Consider the following 20,465-nt stretch of genomic DNA (forward strand, 5'->3'; position numbering starts at 1 on the left):
AGATTAGGAGTACATTCTTCCAAAATAACATTCCTAGTTTTTTTAAACTTCACATCAAGAAAGTTAACTTTAATGATTTCCTTGTGAGTATAAAGATAATATTATTGTGTGGAATATCATATTCTTTCCAAGTATTAAGGCACAAATTCATTAAGCCTTGGTTTTCAATTTTAACTGAAGTTGTACAGTCTTGTCTTATAAGACCTTGAGTGAAGCTGGGCCAGAATATCAAAACTATGCTGATCTTGTTTAACATTATTACTCCAGGGGTAGTTTTCCAATGCCCAAACCATTAGAGGACACATCTCTTCAGGGTTCTAAGACACCAAGTTTGGAATAGTATCTGCTAAAGAGTCAACAGTCACCATTTAATATTTAAATATTCTGTTCTCTTCTGTTTGTTTGCTACAGCTAGAATAATAAAGCTAAAACTTTGAAAAGGGGAAATACCTTACTGATATATGTTAGATAAAGGTGCTGAGAAGATTACTGGGATGGTGGTAGGCAAAGCTTAGAGAGGGAAATTGCCGTGTCTCACTGGTTTCTTTATCTTTTAAACTCCCTATAGATGCATACTGTATTATTTTTAGAAAAGTTTTAGCCCCGTCCCACTATAATTTTACAATGCTAAACTATCTTGTCTTATTTCTTATTTACTGTTATTAACAAATATAACCTACAGCCATAATAGAGTCGAATTGATTTGATAGATTAATTGTTCTTAAAACGCAGGATTGTTTCTATTTATGGAAATCTGGTCTAGGGAGAGAAATAGAGAGCTAAATGGGTATGATTAGGCCTCTTGTCAAGAGTTGCTATGTTTTCATGGAAATCATGCTTATATGCAATTAAGTTTCTTTTTCTTTTTTTTTTTAACAGCTGCACCTGCAGCAAATGGAAATTCCCAGGCTAGAGGTCAGATTGGAGCTGCAATTGCCAGCCACAGCAACAGCAACACTGGATCCAATCTGCACTGCATCTTGGGACAATGCCTGATCCTTAATCCAATGAATGAGACCAAGGATCAAACCTGAATCTTCACAGAGACAGCATTGTGTCCTTATCCTACTGAGCCACAAGGGGAACTACCAAGTTGCCAATTTTTTTTTTTTAGATTATATTAACAATTAACAACTAAACACATAGTTTCAAACAAAGTACTAATTATTTCTTATGTGTATAAGATATATGGGATTAAATTCTTATTAAAAAAATAAAACCACAATGAGAAGGCATCTGCTTAGAGAAATCAGGTCCTAAACAAGGGGATTTCTCTGAAACCTACGCCTACATATGGAATTTAACCAAATTATAATCAAAAGTTTGGTCTTTTTTGGCAATAAAATTAATAAATGAATAATTCTGTGGGTGATTTTACCTACTGATTGAATTGACTTGGGAGTGAGTGACTTCAGATCCTATCTGCTGTCAAGTAAAACACTGGTGAAAAAACACACATGCCTATATTTAGCTAAGGCTGAAGACACAGTCAAGGAAGCTTTTGTGACTGAGCTCACATAAAGACAAAAATTAAAGACTTAAAGACTTTGGAAGTGATGGGCAAAGTTTTTGCCGGAGAACTCTCCAGTCACAATGTAACTGCTTCTAGACCATGTTCCAGAACAATCTTACTGGCATTTTTGGCTGAGGAATCATCCCAATTTCCAATAATATTTAAGTAGGACTGGTTACCCTAACATCTTTAGCAGATTCTTTGGTTAGCGTTTTTAGATGAAGACAAAACCAGCCTAACTTTTTTAAGCACAAAGAGATTTATTAGAGCATACCATGTGGCTTACAGGATCCTTAAAGGCATTAGAGGTGGGAGAGTGGTTAGAAACAGCCTAGAACAAAGGCAGCCAAGGTAAGCAATTGCAAGACTGTTACAATGGAAACCATATGGACACTGGCTCATGCCAGTTGGCACCTATGACATCAAGAAACAGATGCTAGAATCTCTGCTTGAGCTACCACAGAAAACACCTCCTTTTAAGTATTTACAAAATGTACCTATCTCCTCCTATAGCTCAAGTTGTTCCTGCTCTCTTCCCAATTCCCGACTAGAGTTTCTGCCTGGAAGATTCTAACATAGTGGATGCAAAGGAGTCTCTTGAATTTACTTTTTTTTTCTTAAATTTTTTTTTTAAGCATTGCCCATATTTAGAAAGGCATGTGAGAAGGGAGTTGAGTGGATATTGAGCAATCAAACACTCAATATCTTCTGGAAAAATTTAGTTCCATATCAGATACTCTGCTTACATAGAGAAGTATAATGGGGGGATGTAATGAAAATGGTCCAAATACCTAAATATAAATATTTTTCAGTGGTAATAAGAACACAACAATAAAAACTGATAAACCACCGAAGCTCAAATAGACTTGTGAATATAAAACCTTAAATGTTTTTGTAGTGAAGAATTCTGTTGAGTAGATTAAGCAAGGTAGAAAAGTACGTACTTTTTATTTATTTATTTTTATTTCTTTTTGTCTTTTTGCCATTTCTTGGGCCGCTCCCACGGCATATGGAGGTTCCCAGGCTAAGGGTCAAATTGGAGCTGTAGCCGCCGGCCTATGCCACAGCCACAGCAACTTGGGATCTGAGCCATGTCTGCAGCCTACACCACAGCTCAGGGCAACGCCGGATCCTTAACCCACTGAGCAAGGCAGGGATTGAACCACAACCTCATGGTTCCTAGTCGGATTCGTTAACCACTGCGCCACGACGGGAACTCCAAGTATGTACTTTTTAAATTGAGCTGTTAAACATTTCAGATTATTACAAATAGAAATGGCTGAAAACTAGAATAAACCAAATCATAAAGAAAAACATGGTAAGTTTGGACTGTTTTAAATTGTTTCCTTAAAATTATGAATCATTGAAAAAATTATTTAGATCCATTACATTAATATTTCTTTCATCTTTCACACTGCATAAAATTTTACATTTTTAATCTTTTCCTTTTTTGCCTTTTACTCATAAATTTTGAAAATTTTATTTTAAAAAATGAATGATCAATATCTACAAAATCCAAGTTGGGGCATTCGATAAATGATGAAGGAATGCAGAAAAATACAAGGAAGGTACTCCACCCTGGAAAACTACTTAACACTGTGTGGAAATACCCTTTGGTTTATATAAAAAGAATTTTAGAAAGATGAGTAATGTGTTTTTTTCTCCCTTGGAAGTGATTACTTTTTCCCTTGCTGCATAACTCCAGTATGAATCTACTAAAAAAAAATTTATTTTATTTAAAAAAATTTTTAATATAGTTGATTCACAGTCTTCTGTCAGTTTCTGCTACACAGCAAAGTGATCCAGTTACACATATATATATTCTTTTTCTCATATTATCTTCTATCACATTCTTTGACAAGTGACTGGAAATAGTTCCCTTTGCTATACAGCAGGACCTCATTTCACATTCATTCTAAATGCAACAGTTTGCATATACTATGCCCAAATTCCCAATTCATCACATTCTCCTCTCCCCCTTGGGAACCCCAAATCTGTTCTTTATGTCTGTGAGACTGTTTCTGTTCTGTAGATAGTTCATCTGTGACATATGTTAGATTCTACATATAAGTGATATTGCATGGTATTTGTCTTTCTCTTTCCGACTTACTTCACTTAGTATGAGAATCTCTACTCCCACTTATTTTGCTGCAAAAGGCATTATTTTGTTCTTTTTTATGACTGAGTAGTATTCCACTATATATCTAACACATCTTCTTAATCCATTCATCTGTTGATGAACAGTAAGTTTATTTCTATGTCTTGGCTATTGTGAATAGCACTGCTATGAACACAGGGGTACATGTATCTTTCTAAGTGAAAGTTTTGTCTGGATATATGCCCAGGAGTGGGATTTCTGGATTATATGGTAGTTCTATTGTTTTCTGAGGTATTTTCATATTGTTTTCCATATTGGTTATACCAATTTACATTCCCGCAAACAGTGTAGTAGGGTTCCCTTTTCTCCACACCATCCCCAGGATTTGTTATTTGTAGACTTCCTAGTGATGGCCATCTGACCTGTGTGAGGTGGTACCTCAGTGCAGTTTCGATGTGCATTTTTCTAATACTTAGTGATGTTGAGCATTTTTTCATGTGCCTGTTAGCCATTCCTATGTCTTTGGAGAAGTGTCTATTTAGGTCTTCTGCCATTTTTCAATTGGGTTGTTTGTTTTTTTGGCTATTGAGTTTTAGAAGCTGCCTGTATATTTAGGAGAGTAAGCCCTATTGGTTGTACTGTTTGCAACTATTTTCTCCCATTCCATATGCTGTCTTCTCATTTTTTTTAATAGTTTTCTTTACTGTGCAAAAACATTTAAGTTTGATTAGGTCCCACTGGTTTACTTTTGCTTTTATTTCTGTTGCCTTGGGAGACTGCCCTAAGAAAACATTCATAAGGTTGATGTAAGAGAATGTTTTGCCTATGTTCTCTTTATTTTCTTTAAATAATGATTTTTATTTTTTTCCATTATAGCTGGTTTACAATGTTCTCTCAATTTTCTACTGTACAACATGGTAACCCAGTTACACATACATGGATACATTCTTTTTTCTGATATCATGCTCCATCATAAGTGGCCATACATAGTTCCCAGTGCTACACAGTAGGATCTCATTGCCAATCCCTTCCAAAGGCAATAGTCATGTTCTCTTCTAAGTGTTTGATGGTGTCTTGTCTTATGTTTAAGTCTTTAAGCCATTTCGAGTTTATTTTTGTGCATGGTGTGAGGGTGTATTCTAGTTTCATTGATGTTCATGTGACTGTCCAGTTTTCCCAGCACCACTTGCTGAAAAGACTGTCATCTTCCCATTTTATATTCTTGCCTCCTTTGTTGAAGATTAATTGACCATAGGTGGTTGGGTTTACTTCTGGATTCTCTATTCTGTTCCATTGGTCTGTATGTCTATTTTGGTACCAGTACCACACTGTCTTGATGACTGTGGCTTTGTAATATTGCCTGAAGTCTGGTATAGTTATGTCTCCTGCTTGGTTTTTGTTCCTCAGGATTGCTTTGGCAATTCTGGGTCTTTTGTGGTTCCATATAATTTTTGGATTGTTTGTTCCTAGTTCTATGAAAAATATCATGAATGATCTGTTAGGGATTACCTTAAAACTATAGATTGCTTTGGGTAGTATGGCCATATAATGATATTAATTCTTCCAATCAGGAGTATGGATTATCTTTCCATTTCTTTGAATCCTTTTGAATTTGCTTGATTAGTGTTTTATACTTCTATATAGTTCTGTTTCCTTTGCCTAAGGTAAGTCTTGTAGGCAGCATATTGTAGACTCTATTTTTTTTTTATCCAGTCTGTTACATATGTCTTTTGATTGGAGCATTCAGTCCATTGACATTTAAGGTAATTATTGCTAAGTATGTATTTATTGCCATTTTATACATTGTTTCCCAGTTGATTCTGTATTTCTTGTTTGTTCCTTTTACTTTTTTTTTTAAGGGCCGCACTTGGGGCATATGAAATTCCCAGGCTAGGGGTCGAATCAGAGCTACAGCTGCTGGCCTACACCCCAGCCACAACACACAGCATCTGAACTGCATCTGTGTCTTACACCACACCTCACAACAATGGCGGATCCTTAACCCACTGAGCAGGGCCAGGGATCAAACCCATGTCCTCATGGATACTAGACAGGTTTGTTATCCCTGAGCTACAACAGGAATTCCCCTTTCTTTTTATGTTTTTGCTTGGATGATTTCCTTTTACTTTATGCTTATGTCTTCTTCAGTGAATGTACTGTTTGGTTTTGACTTGTACTTGCCCAGTTTTCAAGTATGTTAACACCTTCCTATATCTGCTTGCTTTAGACTTATATAGGCTCAAATGCATTCTAAAAAAAAGTTTAGAATTTCTTACTTTCCTTCCCCATATTTTATGATTTTGATACCCTTTTGTACATCTTCATGGATACTTTTTTTGTTCCTTGTGGTTATCACTGCTTTTACAATTTTTTTTTCCTTTTAGATTTGTATATTGGCTTATTTAAGTAATTCCTTTCCAATTGTGATTTCCTCCATCCTGTATCTTCTTCCTTCTTTCCTATTTAGAGGATGCCTTTCAATATTTCTGGGTTTAGTATTGCTATTTTCTTTTAGTTTTTGTTTATTGGAGAAATCTTTATTTCTCCTTCTTTTCTTTGATGTGTTTGTGGGAGGAGGTGAGCTCCCAATCCCATTCCTCCCACATCTTGATCCCACCCTTAAAAAAAAATTTATTAGATACATATAGTGTGCAACACACTGTGCTAAATGTTGAATTTTAGAAGAATTCATATTTTATTATCACAAAAGGTTAATTTCCTTAAGTGTTGTATCAGGATTAATTACAAAATATGTATTTATAGTTAATACATAATGATCAAAAAACAACTGGGAGACTATACAGTTTTAATAAAAATACCAGTCTATTTTAGCAGATCATATGTTATGATATATGATGTTATTTATGATATGTGATTCTTTCTTAAATCACAGAAATTATTATTTTAAGAAATTTTTCCCCTAAAATGTATTAATGCCTTTTGTCTAAAGAAATGCATGTGTTAGTCTATGCAAAATAAGAGTTTCCATTTATGAAGTTAATTCCAAACCATGATGAATTTTTGATCATAAAATGTTCCATATAGTTTTCCATTTGTAATTTAATATGTCTTTTTCTTATCTTTAAAAATTTTATTTGTTACTATCAGACGATTTTTTTCTTTTTCAAATGAATTAAGTTGTCCAAATCAAGTCTTCAGGGTGATTAAAATCACACTTAACTTTTATCTAGTGAAAAATATACCTAAAAATAAAATCTAAATTTCTATATATACTCCATTTTTAATAATTATAATAAATACTATTCTAGATCAGACTCATGGGTTCAACAGTCTTCAAGATTTTATTTAACAGAGATGTGTTTCTAAGAGGACTGGTTTTCATACATAAGCAAGTGATCAAGCTGGTTGCATATTAGATTCACCTGCAGATCTTTCAGTACCCAGAAATTCTGATTGCATAAATCAAGGAAATAATCTGGACGCTGGCATTGTCTTTAAAGTTTTTAAAGTGGTTTTACTGGGAGTCAGAGTTGAGAAATGCTGTGCTGGCTATTAATCTTAAAAGGCTGTAAACACAACCTAAAATATCCTCAATTTCTAGTAATAAAGCTATCATTTTCCCATGAATTCACCTAAGCAGTTCTTGAACCTTTAGGTTTCCAATCTGCATTTATTTTCAGCATTTGTCACTACCAATTAACAAGTTTAAAATACTATTACTTTATTTTATTTAATGCCATTGTTTTATACACTGGTAGATGTTGGATATCATAAATACATGCTTTTGGGATTTTAAAAAATATTATGACATTCTGTATGGATAGGGTAGATTGGCTTCAATAAGTATTCTACTTTTTTTCTTGTACCTCTTGTATTTAGTTGATGGAAAACCATAGAATGCACTTCCCAGACCTTTTTGGAACTGGGGTTGCAAATGGGATTTAAATTCAGGCACTAAGACTTGCTGTCCACGATACTGGAAAATGGATGTAAGCAGTGGCAAACTTTTTTTTTTTTTTTTTTTTTTTTTTTAGGGTCACAATAAGGGCGTTCCCAGGCTAGGGGTCTAATCAGAGCTGCAGCCACCAGCCTATGCCACAGCAATGTGGAATCCGGGCCGCATCTGCGACCTACACCACAACTCACAGCAATGCTGGATCCTTAACCCACTGAGTGAGGCCAGGGATCAAACCCACAACCTCATCATTCCTAGTTGGGTTCATTAATCGCCAAGCCACGAAGGGAACTCTAAGCAGAGGGCAACTTTTTGATGCAGCTACCACTTCTGTTGGTAAGTAAAAATATGGAAGTACTTAGCTTTCTGAAGCAAATGAACAGTGGTTTCAATATCTAGTCTTATGTTTTGCGAGTGTTAAGAGGCAAAGCTAGGATAGCCATTTTACCAGTGTGGTTTATAATAAGTGAGAAGTAGTTATGTAAATGGCAGTAGTAGCAGCTAAGGCTTTCTGATTATGGAACCTAACTATGTCAAGTAACTTTTTCTGGCAGTGAAGCTGTATTTCTGGATATGTTAGATTCCCAATAGTAGAAGTGACACTGGCACCTTGGTGGTTGAATTGAATGGTGTGTCTTTGGTAAACCATTCCTGGCAGGTGAGCATAATATAATTGTTCAGTCCGCCCAATGATTCTATAATTTATTATTTAATTACCTCTAATAAACTTCCTGCTTAAACTAGCTAGTATTGATATTATATGCTAAAATTAAACCTTGTGTAATAGCTATCTTCCCACATATGACCTATTTTTCATACATACACATGTGTATATTTAAATCTGTGTACATATATTTAAATCTGTTCTCAAATGTCCTAAACTGGGAAGTAGGCTTTTGGTTTCCTTTATCTGAAACCTGTTTCAGTTTATCAGCTCGACATAAAGTTCTGTTTGTAACTCCAAATTATATAAATCAGGCCAGGATTATGGTAGGATAGGTAAACAGAGAAGATCCTAGAAGAAGCTTCTATAGATATAGTACACACTGATGATAAGATTCAGGTGATATTGGCTAGCTCTAATTCTGGTAAGTAAATTCTGGTATAAGCTGAGGACTAAATTGGTTGTTAAAGCCAGAAAGGCCTGCTAGTAGGTTCAGCAAATAAAAAAATACCGGATATACAGTTAGATTTGACTTTCAGATAAAGAACAAAAAAATTTTAATATAGGCAGCATTTAGGACACACTTATACTGAAAACTAAAAAAAAAAAAAAAAAAAAAATTGTTTATTTGAACCCAAATTTAACTTGGTATATACTGTGTGTTATCTGGCAGTTCTGTCTTGCAACTGGTAACAATAACCAAACAAGAACGACCAGGTTCAGATGCATTGTCTTCACCTCTAAAGAAAACAAGGAAGGCTTGCAATTCTGTATGAAACAAAGTACTCATCGGATGTATAAGACTAAGGCCAAGTTTCTTGAAGCAAGTCTCAAAATGGTTGTGTTGTCAAGAAAGATAGTGAAAAAGTATTACTCAAACTTCCTTTTTGAGTTATTAGAGGAGCAAAGGAGCCTGGCATGTTGTCACACCATTGGGTTTTTGATTCCTTAAAACCCTTGGATAGAAGCAATGTTAATTTAAAGCCTAGGGCTAGAATAAAACATATGGGAATCAAAGTGTACTCAATGGCAAAGCTTGGTCACTAATGAAAGTAGGGAACCAGATTGGTCATTGCACTTAAAAATTTCCAAATCTTAATAATTTACTTGGATTTTAGCTGATACCCTTTATTGGGCTCTTGTCTCTCCATATACACTTGTTCCCTTCACTATACACTTGTTCTCTTGTCTCTCCATAACCAGCTATTCCCTTGACTGTTTTTTATTTGTTATTTTTATTTTATTACTCATTGCCTTGCTGAGTCTCCTTCTAAATTTTAACCTTTGCTAATAACAATTATTAACATTCTGGTGTGACATCTGGGATATATTTAAGAAATCAAAGGCTATTACTTTATAAGTCCAGGATGCACATTGCCCTCCTAATTGCACTATTTTTGCGATTTTCCACCCCAGACTTCATTCACTATGGTACCATCTTTCTTTCAGCTCATATATAGAGCTTTGAAAGGTCTGAGATAAAATACCTTTCTGAACTACATTTAAGAACATTTAACAGCTTTGAGGTTTTATTTTTTTTTACTCTGTGTTATGCATGATTCATAAGATTTCCATATAAAACTAGGATAAACAGGACTATTGTTAAGTGATGTCTATAGGGTGTTCTCCATTTTGAAATTGCTATGTGCATACCATTGCTTTGATTTTGGCCATTGTACACCATTCCTTCCTGATTCAAAATGTAAAATAGTTTTGCATAGAAATTTGTCAAAATTTTTTGAAAGTCTAAATACATTTCACATAATTATTTTCCTTTCCAATAAATATCAAGTCTTATATTCAAATTTGGCTTGATCCAAAAAAAAAAGCTCTATTTCCATTTTTGCCTTTCTCATAGTAAACTGAATGAACTATATGTAGCAAATAAATATGACATTAGGAAGTTTAACCTTTTTTTAGGTCTTAAATTAATCTCTAAAGTATATTCAGTTATGTATTTCGGATTACACCTCTGCTCTGAGTTCTAGATTTGTGTGTAAACTATTAGACTTACCTTTTTGTATTATAATAAAAAATATAAAATTTAATGTTAAAAATTGAGTTCCTGATATTTCCTTCACTGCTTGTTTTTTTGTTGTTGTTGTTGCTCAGTGTCAAAATACAAGTATATTTCCCTTTGTTTAAATCCTATCTATAATCAAATCCTTTAACTTGTCCCTATTTCCAAAGAATTTATCATATCTCCCATACTGCCATGTCTCTACTACTGTGAGCCTATGCAGGGTAAGTGTCTGACATTAAGTTTTGATTGCTGAGGCATCCTTTTAAAAAGACATCTATGTCAAATAAACATACCTTTATGTACAGGACACAGCTACTAGCAAACAACCAGATAACGAATTAGACTGTCCCATCCACAAACTTCCTTCTTTCAGAAAAATCCTGGCAACCTGGATAACTGACTGCATGAGTGACCACACTTCTCCCTTTGCACCCTAATTTCTGCTCTTATGTTGTAAGAATTTAAATTAGCCAATTAAGAATGAATACTGAAATCCTAGGTACATGTTGAATCTTTTTTTTTATATATAATGATTTTTATTTTTTTCATTATAGCTGGTTTACAGTATTCTGTCGATTTTCTGCTGTACAGCATGGTGACCCAGTTACACATACATGTATACATTCTCTTTTCTCACATTATCTTCTATGCTGATAAAGGCAGAGCCCCCAGATTCATGTTCTCTCTCTCTCCACCTGCTACTTTGCTCTGTGGCCCTAGGGCTTTCTGTGTACTATTCAGGACCTGTGAGTAATAAATCTTCTTTCTCAAAGTTCCTGATGGTTTTTGTTGCATTGTCTCCAGCAATCATAATCAGAACTACAATGGAGGGTCCAGATACAACACTGGAAGTTTGGGAAAAATGTCTGTAGGGGCTACTAGAAGTAACATGGGCTGGGTGAAGGCTTCAGGCATTACTTCAGTAGGCTGGGACCTGCAACACCCCATCTTGGTTCATACTCTACCTCCTCAATTCATTTGTATTCATCATCGAAAAGAAGCTTTTTAAAATGCAGTAAGTTCATAACAGCAAATCTCTACCCCCACAAAGCTTTCAGTGACTTTTGTTGCACTTAAACTCGTTACCAAAACTGTACAAAGCTTCCTCTGACCCAATTCTTTATTGTCAACACATACCATTTACGTTTAGTTGTTCATATTGCTTCAGCCACACTAGTTTCTTTCTAGTCTCAAGAAATGTGGATCCTTTTTACCACCTTTCAGCCTTGAAACTTACTGTCCCTTAATCATAGGATGGTATTCTCCCAGAGCTATGCATGACTTGCTGATTCCTAATCTTTAGGTCTCAACACAAATATCACCTCTTAAAAAAGTGTCTCTGGTTACATTCTATCTCATTGCTCTGTTAATTTCCTTCATTGCCCATCTTGAAATCTGTAATTATTATTTTTTTGCTTATTTTTTTGGTTGGTTATTATCTCTATTCTTAAAGAGAACATATGCTCTATGCAGATAGGAAATCATATCTCTCTCATTTACCAAAACTGTGCTCAGCCTCTAGAATCCTGCATAGAACACACTTGAGAATTAATAAGTATTAAGGTTACAAGTGAAAAATTCTAAAAAGCAAAGGACTCTAATTTATTGAGTACTTAAATGGTTTTTATATTTCCTTGAAAATACTGTCAAATATTGCAAGAGTAACAAATTTCACAATCAATAGATTACCAACTATTTAATTTTAAAATATATGTTGCATCTTTTATTATGACAACTGTGTGAAAAATAATTTTAAGATAACAAGGAAAGTAATAATTTCAAATAAATTCCCTTTTATTTTTAAAACATTAATTTTTTTTTGGTCTTTTTTTGCTATTTCTTGGGCCGCTCCTGCAGCATATGGAGGTTCCCAGGCTAGGGGTTGAATCGGAGCTGCAGCCCCCAGCCTACACCAGAGCCACGGCAACGCCGGATCGTTAACCCCCTGAGCAAGGGCAGGCACCGAACCCGCAACCTCATGGTTCCTAGTCGGATTCGTTAACCACTGCGCCACGACGGGAACTCCTAAAACATTAAATTTGATATTGTATCTTAAAAAGCAGATTTTACGTTTCCAAAAGTGTAGAACCAAATCATGTATTTACTATTGGAGGTTTTTTGAAATAAATTAATTTGTATTTAATCTTAAATATATTAATACTCATTGTGTATCAGAAAAGTCAGTTCAAATTTTGTGTTTAGGTATTGCCTATGATTTTAGAAATAACTGAATCTGGTTTTATTTGCTCTTAAGTGCCATTTGGTTAAGGCTCAAAGCATTATGTACAATTATACTAGGTATTTTTTTCTTTAGCTTTAAAATGAAATATTTGTCTTTAAGAAATACAAATGTTTTAGTATTTTAAACTCAATAATTATAAATAAAGAATAGCAGGTGCTTCCAAAGAGCCATAGTCCTATTAATCTCTGAAATAAAACATCCTTAGTGTAAACTGGAAATATAGTTATTATTAATCTATTCATCTTGAAGAATTATGTTGTACTAGCCATATATAAGTATCTGCTTTTGGCACAAAAACATACTTCTCTGAAATTAATTATACCAGTTAATTTTTTTTTTTTGTCTTTTTGCCATTTTCTTGGGCCGCTCCCATGGCATATGGAGGTTCCCAGGCTAGGGGTCCAATCGGAGCTGTAGCCGCCAGCCTACGACAGAGCCACAGCAATGCCAGATCCGAGCTACGTCTGCGACCTACACCACAGGTCACGGCAATGCCAGATCCTTAACCCACTGAGCAAGGCCAGGAATCAAACCCTCAACCTCATGGTTCCTAGTCGGATTCGTTAACCACTGAGCCAAAATGGGAACTCTAGTGGGGTTGGCCAGTTAAAAATTTTTTTTAAATTCTGCATTAAACTTCAGGAGTAATAAATGAGTGTAGGATTAATATAATCATATAAACAAAGCACTTTTCTTCATAAATTTGTTATACTAGCTTAAGTAACAAATACTGATTTTAATATATATTTCCTTTAATAAGAGGCAAAATCACAGATATATTTTATAATTACACAAGAAAATAACCAATTACTTATGTCTAGAATTTTACTTCAACTAGACTCTCAAAATACTTTTTGTACTTTATTTTATTCTTATTTTATTCTTCATTTAGTCTTCATGTCAAAATGAAATTTACAAATGCATAGCATATTTTGGTAGAACAATGCAGATAATATTATTGGTGAAAAACTGGATCATTTAAGTAGCTAGCTAACATTTTATAATTCTAGACAGTTCATAATTTACAAAAAGTAAAACTGTTTATAGAAGTCATTCAACAGCTGATAAGGTGATCTTCAATCTTTTTAAAGCACCAGTTGATCACATTTCCATCAGTTAAAAATTACTCTTCAAGATAATGATTCTTCATGGGATGAAACTTAGGTGGTGCTGTAGCCAGCTCTCCTGAGTAAAGCAGCTATCCAACTAATTCTAACTATCCACTTTTCCCTTTCACTTCCACTTTTCCCTTTCATTTCCTTTATTGCGTGTGACTGTGTTAGTAGTGAGCATCTCTATCATATCGAAATTGGGGCTATGATATGTCTGAGAAGTTGAGGTAAGTGCATTAATTTATATGGATGGTGGATCCTCTTGAAAATGAACTGAGGTTTCAGACAAGTACAATGGTGCCTACTGTATCTAGGCATAGCAGGCACTGGAAAACAAAATTTAAGTTAGAGCCATGGTGGGTGAGGGATATCAATTAATACTGAAACCCTTTTGGAAAATATCCATTGTAAAAGAAAGAATCCTGTCTGATGGACTGTCCATGACAAGATCTAGAAGAAAAAATACTTTCAGGTTCAGTATGGATAACCCCCTTGCCACACTTTGAAAGGTACTTATGTGAAAAAAAAATATAAAATATAACACTAATATTACTTAAAAATAAGAATCCAAAACAATTCTTTTGTGGAATATCCACAAAGAAATGGACAGAGAGTATGGCATCCTATGAGGTGATGCTGAGTAACTAGAACAATGGAACATATCACAGAGTTATGAATGATGGTCAAAAGGAAGTCCTGTGGTCTTGTGAGGAGTAGCAGAAAAAAAGTTGCTCCTGGCTTGTGTGAAACTCTGAAAGGGTGGCTTGCTCTATGGGTTGTTTAGGAGAATAAGGCTGGAACATTAAAGAAAAGTAAAAGGAATGCCAGCAGTGATTCAGAGTGGTATAACAGAAGATATGAAATAATACTAAGTACTCCCTAAGAGAAGATAAGGACATCTGGCAAATAAGCTATTATATCAGAGACTATTGGATCTGACTGATAAGCTAACAGCATTTTTATCTCCAAGCAGGGAAGGCATGGAGGTTATTCAATTAACAACTGACTTTTTTGTATTATACTAAACATGGATTTAGTCTGAGTTTCATTCTAAATGAAGAACAAATTAGGCTTACATGCTTGAGTAGCTACATTTGTCAAATAGACTACAAAGAGCTTTTTTACTTGAAAAGAACTTTAAAAAGTCTCATATCTATCACAATGTTTCTTTGATAATTTATTTTCCTGATACTTGTCCTCCAATCCAAATGAAATTTCCAGTTCATGATTTTTAAACTACTCTTATGTGACAAGTTTTCAATCCTTTATTTGCAATTCCCAAATACAAAAAGTTCTGGAGACTTATTTTTAATGTATCCCACTGGTAGCAAAAACTAAGGAGGCTTCTCACTTGTTAAAAGAGAGAGAGAGAAGGAAAAAGAGAAAGATAAAAGATGAAAGGAAGGAAGGAAGACAAAGAGAGTGGATCTGATTTGGACTGATAAGCGGCTATTTACCAACTTTTACTTTCTTTTTCTTTTTCTTTTTTAATGCGTGCACTTGAGGCATATGGAAGCTCCCAGGCTGGGTGGAATAGAGCTGCAGCAACTCTGGATCCTAGCCGCATCTGGAATCCATACCACAGCTCAGGGCAATGCCACTGGGATCCTTAACCCACTGAACAATTTTAAAGTATCAAACCTGCATCCTCATGGATACTAGCCAGATTTTTAACCCACTGATTCACAATGGGAACTCCCAATCTTTTACTTTTTATATGGCTTCGTGTAAATATTTCATATGTAATTATTTTAATATTTTGATCTATAGCTCCATTTATATTCTCATAAGGGGATGTTCCATAATACATAGCATATATAACTTTCTAAAATATTTTGCAAAATTGAATTTTGAAACCCATCTGTCCGCAAGGGTGCAGAGAAAGGGTCTTTGGATCTACAGTAAAATGGATTATAGAAGATCAGAATTAAGTAAATAAGGGCTGGAGTGGTTGCACTTAGGAGATGAATTAATAGCTGGAGTAGTCTGCTAGACCACCTTCCTCTCACTCTTCTCTAATTAAATATTTACTAAGTAGTAGATCAGTGTTAGCTACTCGACATACAACAATAAACAAGACAGTCACATTTCATGTCTTAGTGGGTCTTACAATCTAGTAATTAATTAGGCAATTTCATCAGAGTATTGCATCAGAAGATATTCAGCATATTTCAGGAACATTAAGAGAGATAAAAACCAGATATAAGAGTCTGGGGAGTTTAATAACTTTGCATAATAGAGTGAGAAGAATTTGGAGATCCTAGGAACTATGAAAGGGAAAAAAATGGAGAAATAGGGCCATTTTAATATTTACATAGCCCTTACCTATGAAACAAGTACTATTATGAGATAGAGTGCTATTAATATCCCTATTTTATAGGGACTTGACACTAAAAAACAACACAAAAAAAGAAAACAAAAAACAAAAACAGGCAAAATACAATTCCTTCACATACAAATCTGTTTTGGCAGTAACTCTTTTCTCTTGCCTGTGATCTTTTCCAAGTCCTCTCCCACATTAAATTTGATCCACCTAAAATGGATTAGGGCTGAGTTTCTGAAATGCCAATGAAAGGATGAGGCTATGATTTCTGTCAAGTTGATATTATCTGTTTACAAAATCATATAATCAGAGACCCAGAACCATCTGTCTTCAATTTTAATCTTGTGTAGAATTACTGGAGCTGATTTAATGCTATGAAAGTTATAACAATTCTACTACTCATTTAAAGGCAAAATAACTTCTTTGCGAATCCAGTAAGATGATCTGTCAATCATAGCATTCATCATGTTTTTTAAGAAATTGATTCTGAGTGGGTACCATTGTATTTAAATTTTCTGAATATAAGTAGTATAAACGCATGACATTCTTTGGGGAATTTTAAAGAAAATATAAAAGGGCTTTGTAAAAACATTAAAACGATTATTTTATTAAATACTAAATACAAATATAAAATCATAGGTTCAATTTAAATATAACAAATACTTTTTTTTTTTTTTTTTTGTCTTTTTGCCTTTTCTTGAGCTGCTCCCACGGCATATGGAGGTTCACAGGCTAGGAGTGGAATCAGGGCTGCAGCTGCTAGCCTACACCGGAGTCACAGCAATGCAGGATCTGAGCCGCATCTGCGACCTACACCACAGCTCACAGCAACACCGGATCCTTAGTCCACTGAGCAAGACCAGAGATCAAACCTGCAACCTCGTGGTTCCTAGTCGGATTCGTTAACCACTGCGCCACGAAGGGAACTCCAACAAGTACTTTTTATAATTGATTTTTTCCTTAAGATAACTACATTTAGAATTATATTTTAACTATAATGTATATCATAAAAAGTAGTACTGCATTGCAGTTTTATCCTTTATAAAATTCATAATACAAAAATACTTCTTACAGCTATAATGGATGACTGTATGGAGAACTAAATTAAAGGCAGTATATCCAATCTTAGTATTTGGTAGTTATCTTATAGACTTGAGACACAGTGTAGGTTATTGGATTTTATAGAACCTATAAGAGCATTAAATAACCCATTTACATATTTCCATATAAAACTATTTTATAATTAATTTTCAAATACTAACGACTGTGCCAACTTTCTAAGTTAACTTAGATTTCCACAGGAGAGAATGTTTATAAGTAAAAAATGAAATAGGACCCTTTTTTGGAATAAAAGTTTTCTTTTTTTAAAGGCATTTATTACGAAAAACTTGGCTAACTTCTCTTTAAATCTCATTATATTATATCATGGTTAGGTGTGGTTCTGAAAAATCATTTACTCTGTAGCCAACTTTTTTATTTTTTATAATAAATTCCCACATGAACTATTATTCTTGAGACGAGAAAAAGCCATATGGTTATAATGTATGCTGTCATAGTCCTTTAGTGAAGTAAGATAATGCTGATAAAACTTGACCCAGCATTTTAAAAAAAAACCTAAGATGTGTTTCCATGAATGTATTTTTTATGATCTATGGCAAAATTATAAGGATGAGTATTATTCATAGGTAACTTTAAGCTTTCTTTTCTAGTGGTTTGTCAATAAACTTTAAGACAACTTTAGGAAATACTTCTAAGAAATATGTTTTTCTCTAGTTGTATTTTTTAATGTTTAAATAAAAATATTAGAAATTCATGGAAAAATTAGTAGCATTGTGTATCAATTCTATTTTGAACTGAACTATTAACAGATATGAGTTGAGCAATGCTTCCCTGCTGGATACCTTACATACTTCTGTTTTTGCATTGATACATCTAAATTTCAATTCAGTAGTTTACTTGTAAACCTACTCTATTTAATCGCATACACTTTGAGGACCAATAATGACAATATACATTTTTCTTTATCTCTAGCATTTCTAGTGTTTAGAAACATTCTGTAAAGGTACATTGACCTAAATTAAATCATTGTTTAATCATAGAAAATTGTTTGTCCTGACAGCAAGATATAACTTTTTTCTTTATTTTTTGTAGTAGTGTTTCTTTTTCCAGACAGAAATTCACATCAGTAGTCTAGCATGAGTGTCTATAACCAGGCATAATTATGGAATTCTTATAAAAATCCATAAAAGATCCAGAGTAGAATCAAATCAGTAGCACAGTAGGTAAAATGCTTAACTGAAAATAATCAGAGGGGGAGAGGGTCCTGGCTGGTGATGGATAACATTCAGAATGATGTGGGAGGTAAATTTATATTAACATAGGTTTTAATTGACAATTAATCTTAATTTCTTTCCTGAGCTCTAGAGTTCTAATTTTCTACTGGCTATCTCCATCTATACATTTTGTAGGTTCTTTAACCTCAACCTCAATATTTTAAAACCTAAATTTGCAATCTGCCTCTGAATCATCATCTTCCTCCTTTATTTCTCGTTTGAGAAATGCCACCTCCACCCAGGATCACCATTCTTCCCCAGAGTCATCTTTAACTGATTCAACTCATTTGACCTCCTTAATATCTTTTTGATCTATCTCTATTTTTACACATTTCTTTAATTTGCCTTAATTCAGGTTTTTATCATTTCTTGCTTAACTTGCCACAAAATCCTTCTAAATTGTCTTTTTGCTTCAGCAGTAATTCTCTAATTCATTCTCATAATCAGTTTAAGAAGAATATTTCTGAAATTCAAAGATAGCTCTCTGCTTAAAGCTTTTCTACTACAATCAGTAAAATCTCAAATTCTACAAAAATATATTCTGTTACTTCCAGTAAAATGACAAAATCAGAAACATTTAAAATGTTGTGTACAAAAGCCTTTCATGACATCACCTTTGCAGCTATCTCCACCCTAACACTATCTTCAAACATTTACTCTATACTGCAGTCATAACTAAAGGCACATTTTTGGCTTAGAATACTCTATTCATTTTCTGGGAATACAACAAGCCCACATTCTTTCCTCCACCCATCCTCATCTACATTCAGCAAAAAACATCTTTGAACTATCTTCCCAGTTTTCAAAGACACATTTTCCTCTCACATATGATTTTATAGAACTTTATGAATGCTGATTATTGAACTTAACATTTACTTAAATAGTTAATTTTATGAGTCTTCTTGCTAGAGTGAGCCTTTCAAGGATAATGAATGAAATGTAATCTTCGCATCTACAGTATAGGCAAAATGTCTGGTATGCCATAGATTAATGTCAGTGACTTCAAAATCCATGCTGATGACACATTTTCCTTTCTTCTTCTATTTCCTCTACATATTTACCATTTTCCAAAAGAACAAAAATCTCTGTCATTTTCTTTCTTTTCCTCCTTCCTTCCTGGGTCAGTTTGCTGTGTAGCATAAATTGTCACCACAACATTGTAAATCAACCATTCTTTAATTAATATTTAAAAAAAATATCTATTTCTGGGAGTTCCCATCGTGGCTCAGTGGTTAACGAATCGGACTAGGAACCACAAGGTTGCGGGTTTGATCTCTGGTCTTGCTCAGTGGGCTAAGGATCCGGTGTTGCTGTGAGCTGTGGCGTAGGTCGCAGATGCGGCTCAGATCCCGCATTGCTGTGGCTCTGGTGTAGGCCAGCGGCTACAGCCCGGATTCCACCCCTAGCCTGTGAACCTCCATATGCCGTGGGAGCAGCTCAAGAAAAGGCAAAAAGATAAAAAAACAAACAAATAAAAATGTGAGCCAGTACACAATACAACAGTTTTACATACACACATATCCATTCTTCTTCAGATTATTTTCCCATATAGATTATCACAGAATATTGGGTAGAGATCCCTATGCTATATAGAAAATCCTGTCAGTCATTAACTCCATGTACCCCAACGTGCATATGCCAATCCTAAACTCCCAGTTCCCTCCTACAACCTGTCCGCTTTGGTAATCATAAGTTTTTTTTTTTTTTCATATTTGAGTCTGTTCCTGTTCTGCAAATAAGTTCATTTGCATCCTTTTTTTAGATTTCACATATAAGTGATGTTATATGATGCTTGTCTTTGTCTGATTTACTTCAGTTAGTATGATAATCTCTAGGTCCATCCATATTGCTATGAATAGCGTTATTTCATTCATTTTTATGGCTGAGTTCTATTCCACTGTATATATGTATCACATCTTCCTTATTCATTCTTCTGTTGATGGACATTTAGGTTGCTTCCATGTCCTGGCTACCGTAAATAGTGCTGCAATGAACACCGGGGTGCATGTATCTTTTCAAATTATGGTTTAGTCTGAATAGCTGCTCAGCAATCCAGGGATTGCTGGATCATGTGATAGTTCTATTTTTATTTTTTTGTGAAACCTCCATACTGTCCTCTATAGTGGTTGCACCAATTTACATTCTTACCAACAGTGTAGGAGGGATCCCTTTCTCTGTATTTATCTTTTGTAGACTTTTTCATGATGGCCATTTTGACTGGTGTAAGGTTGTACCTCATTG

Source organism: Sus scrofa, chromosome 9 (assembly GCF_000003025.6).
Source record: "Sus scrofa isolate TJ Tabasco breed Duroc chromosome 9, Sscrofa11.1, whole genome shotgun sequence".
NCBI lineage: Eukaryota > Metazoa > Chordata > Mammalia > Artiodactyla > Suidae > Sus > Sus scrofa.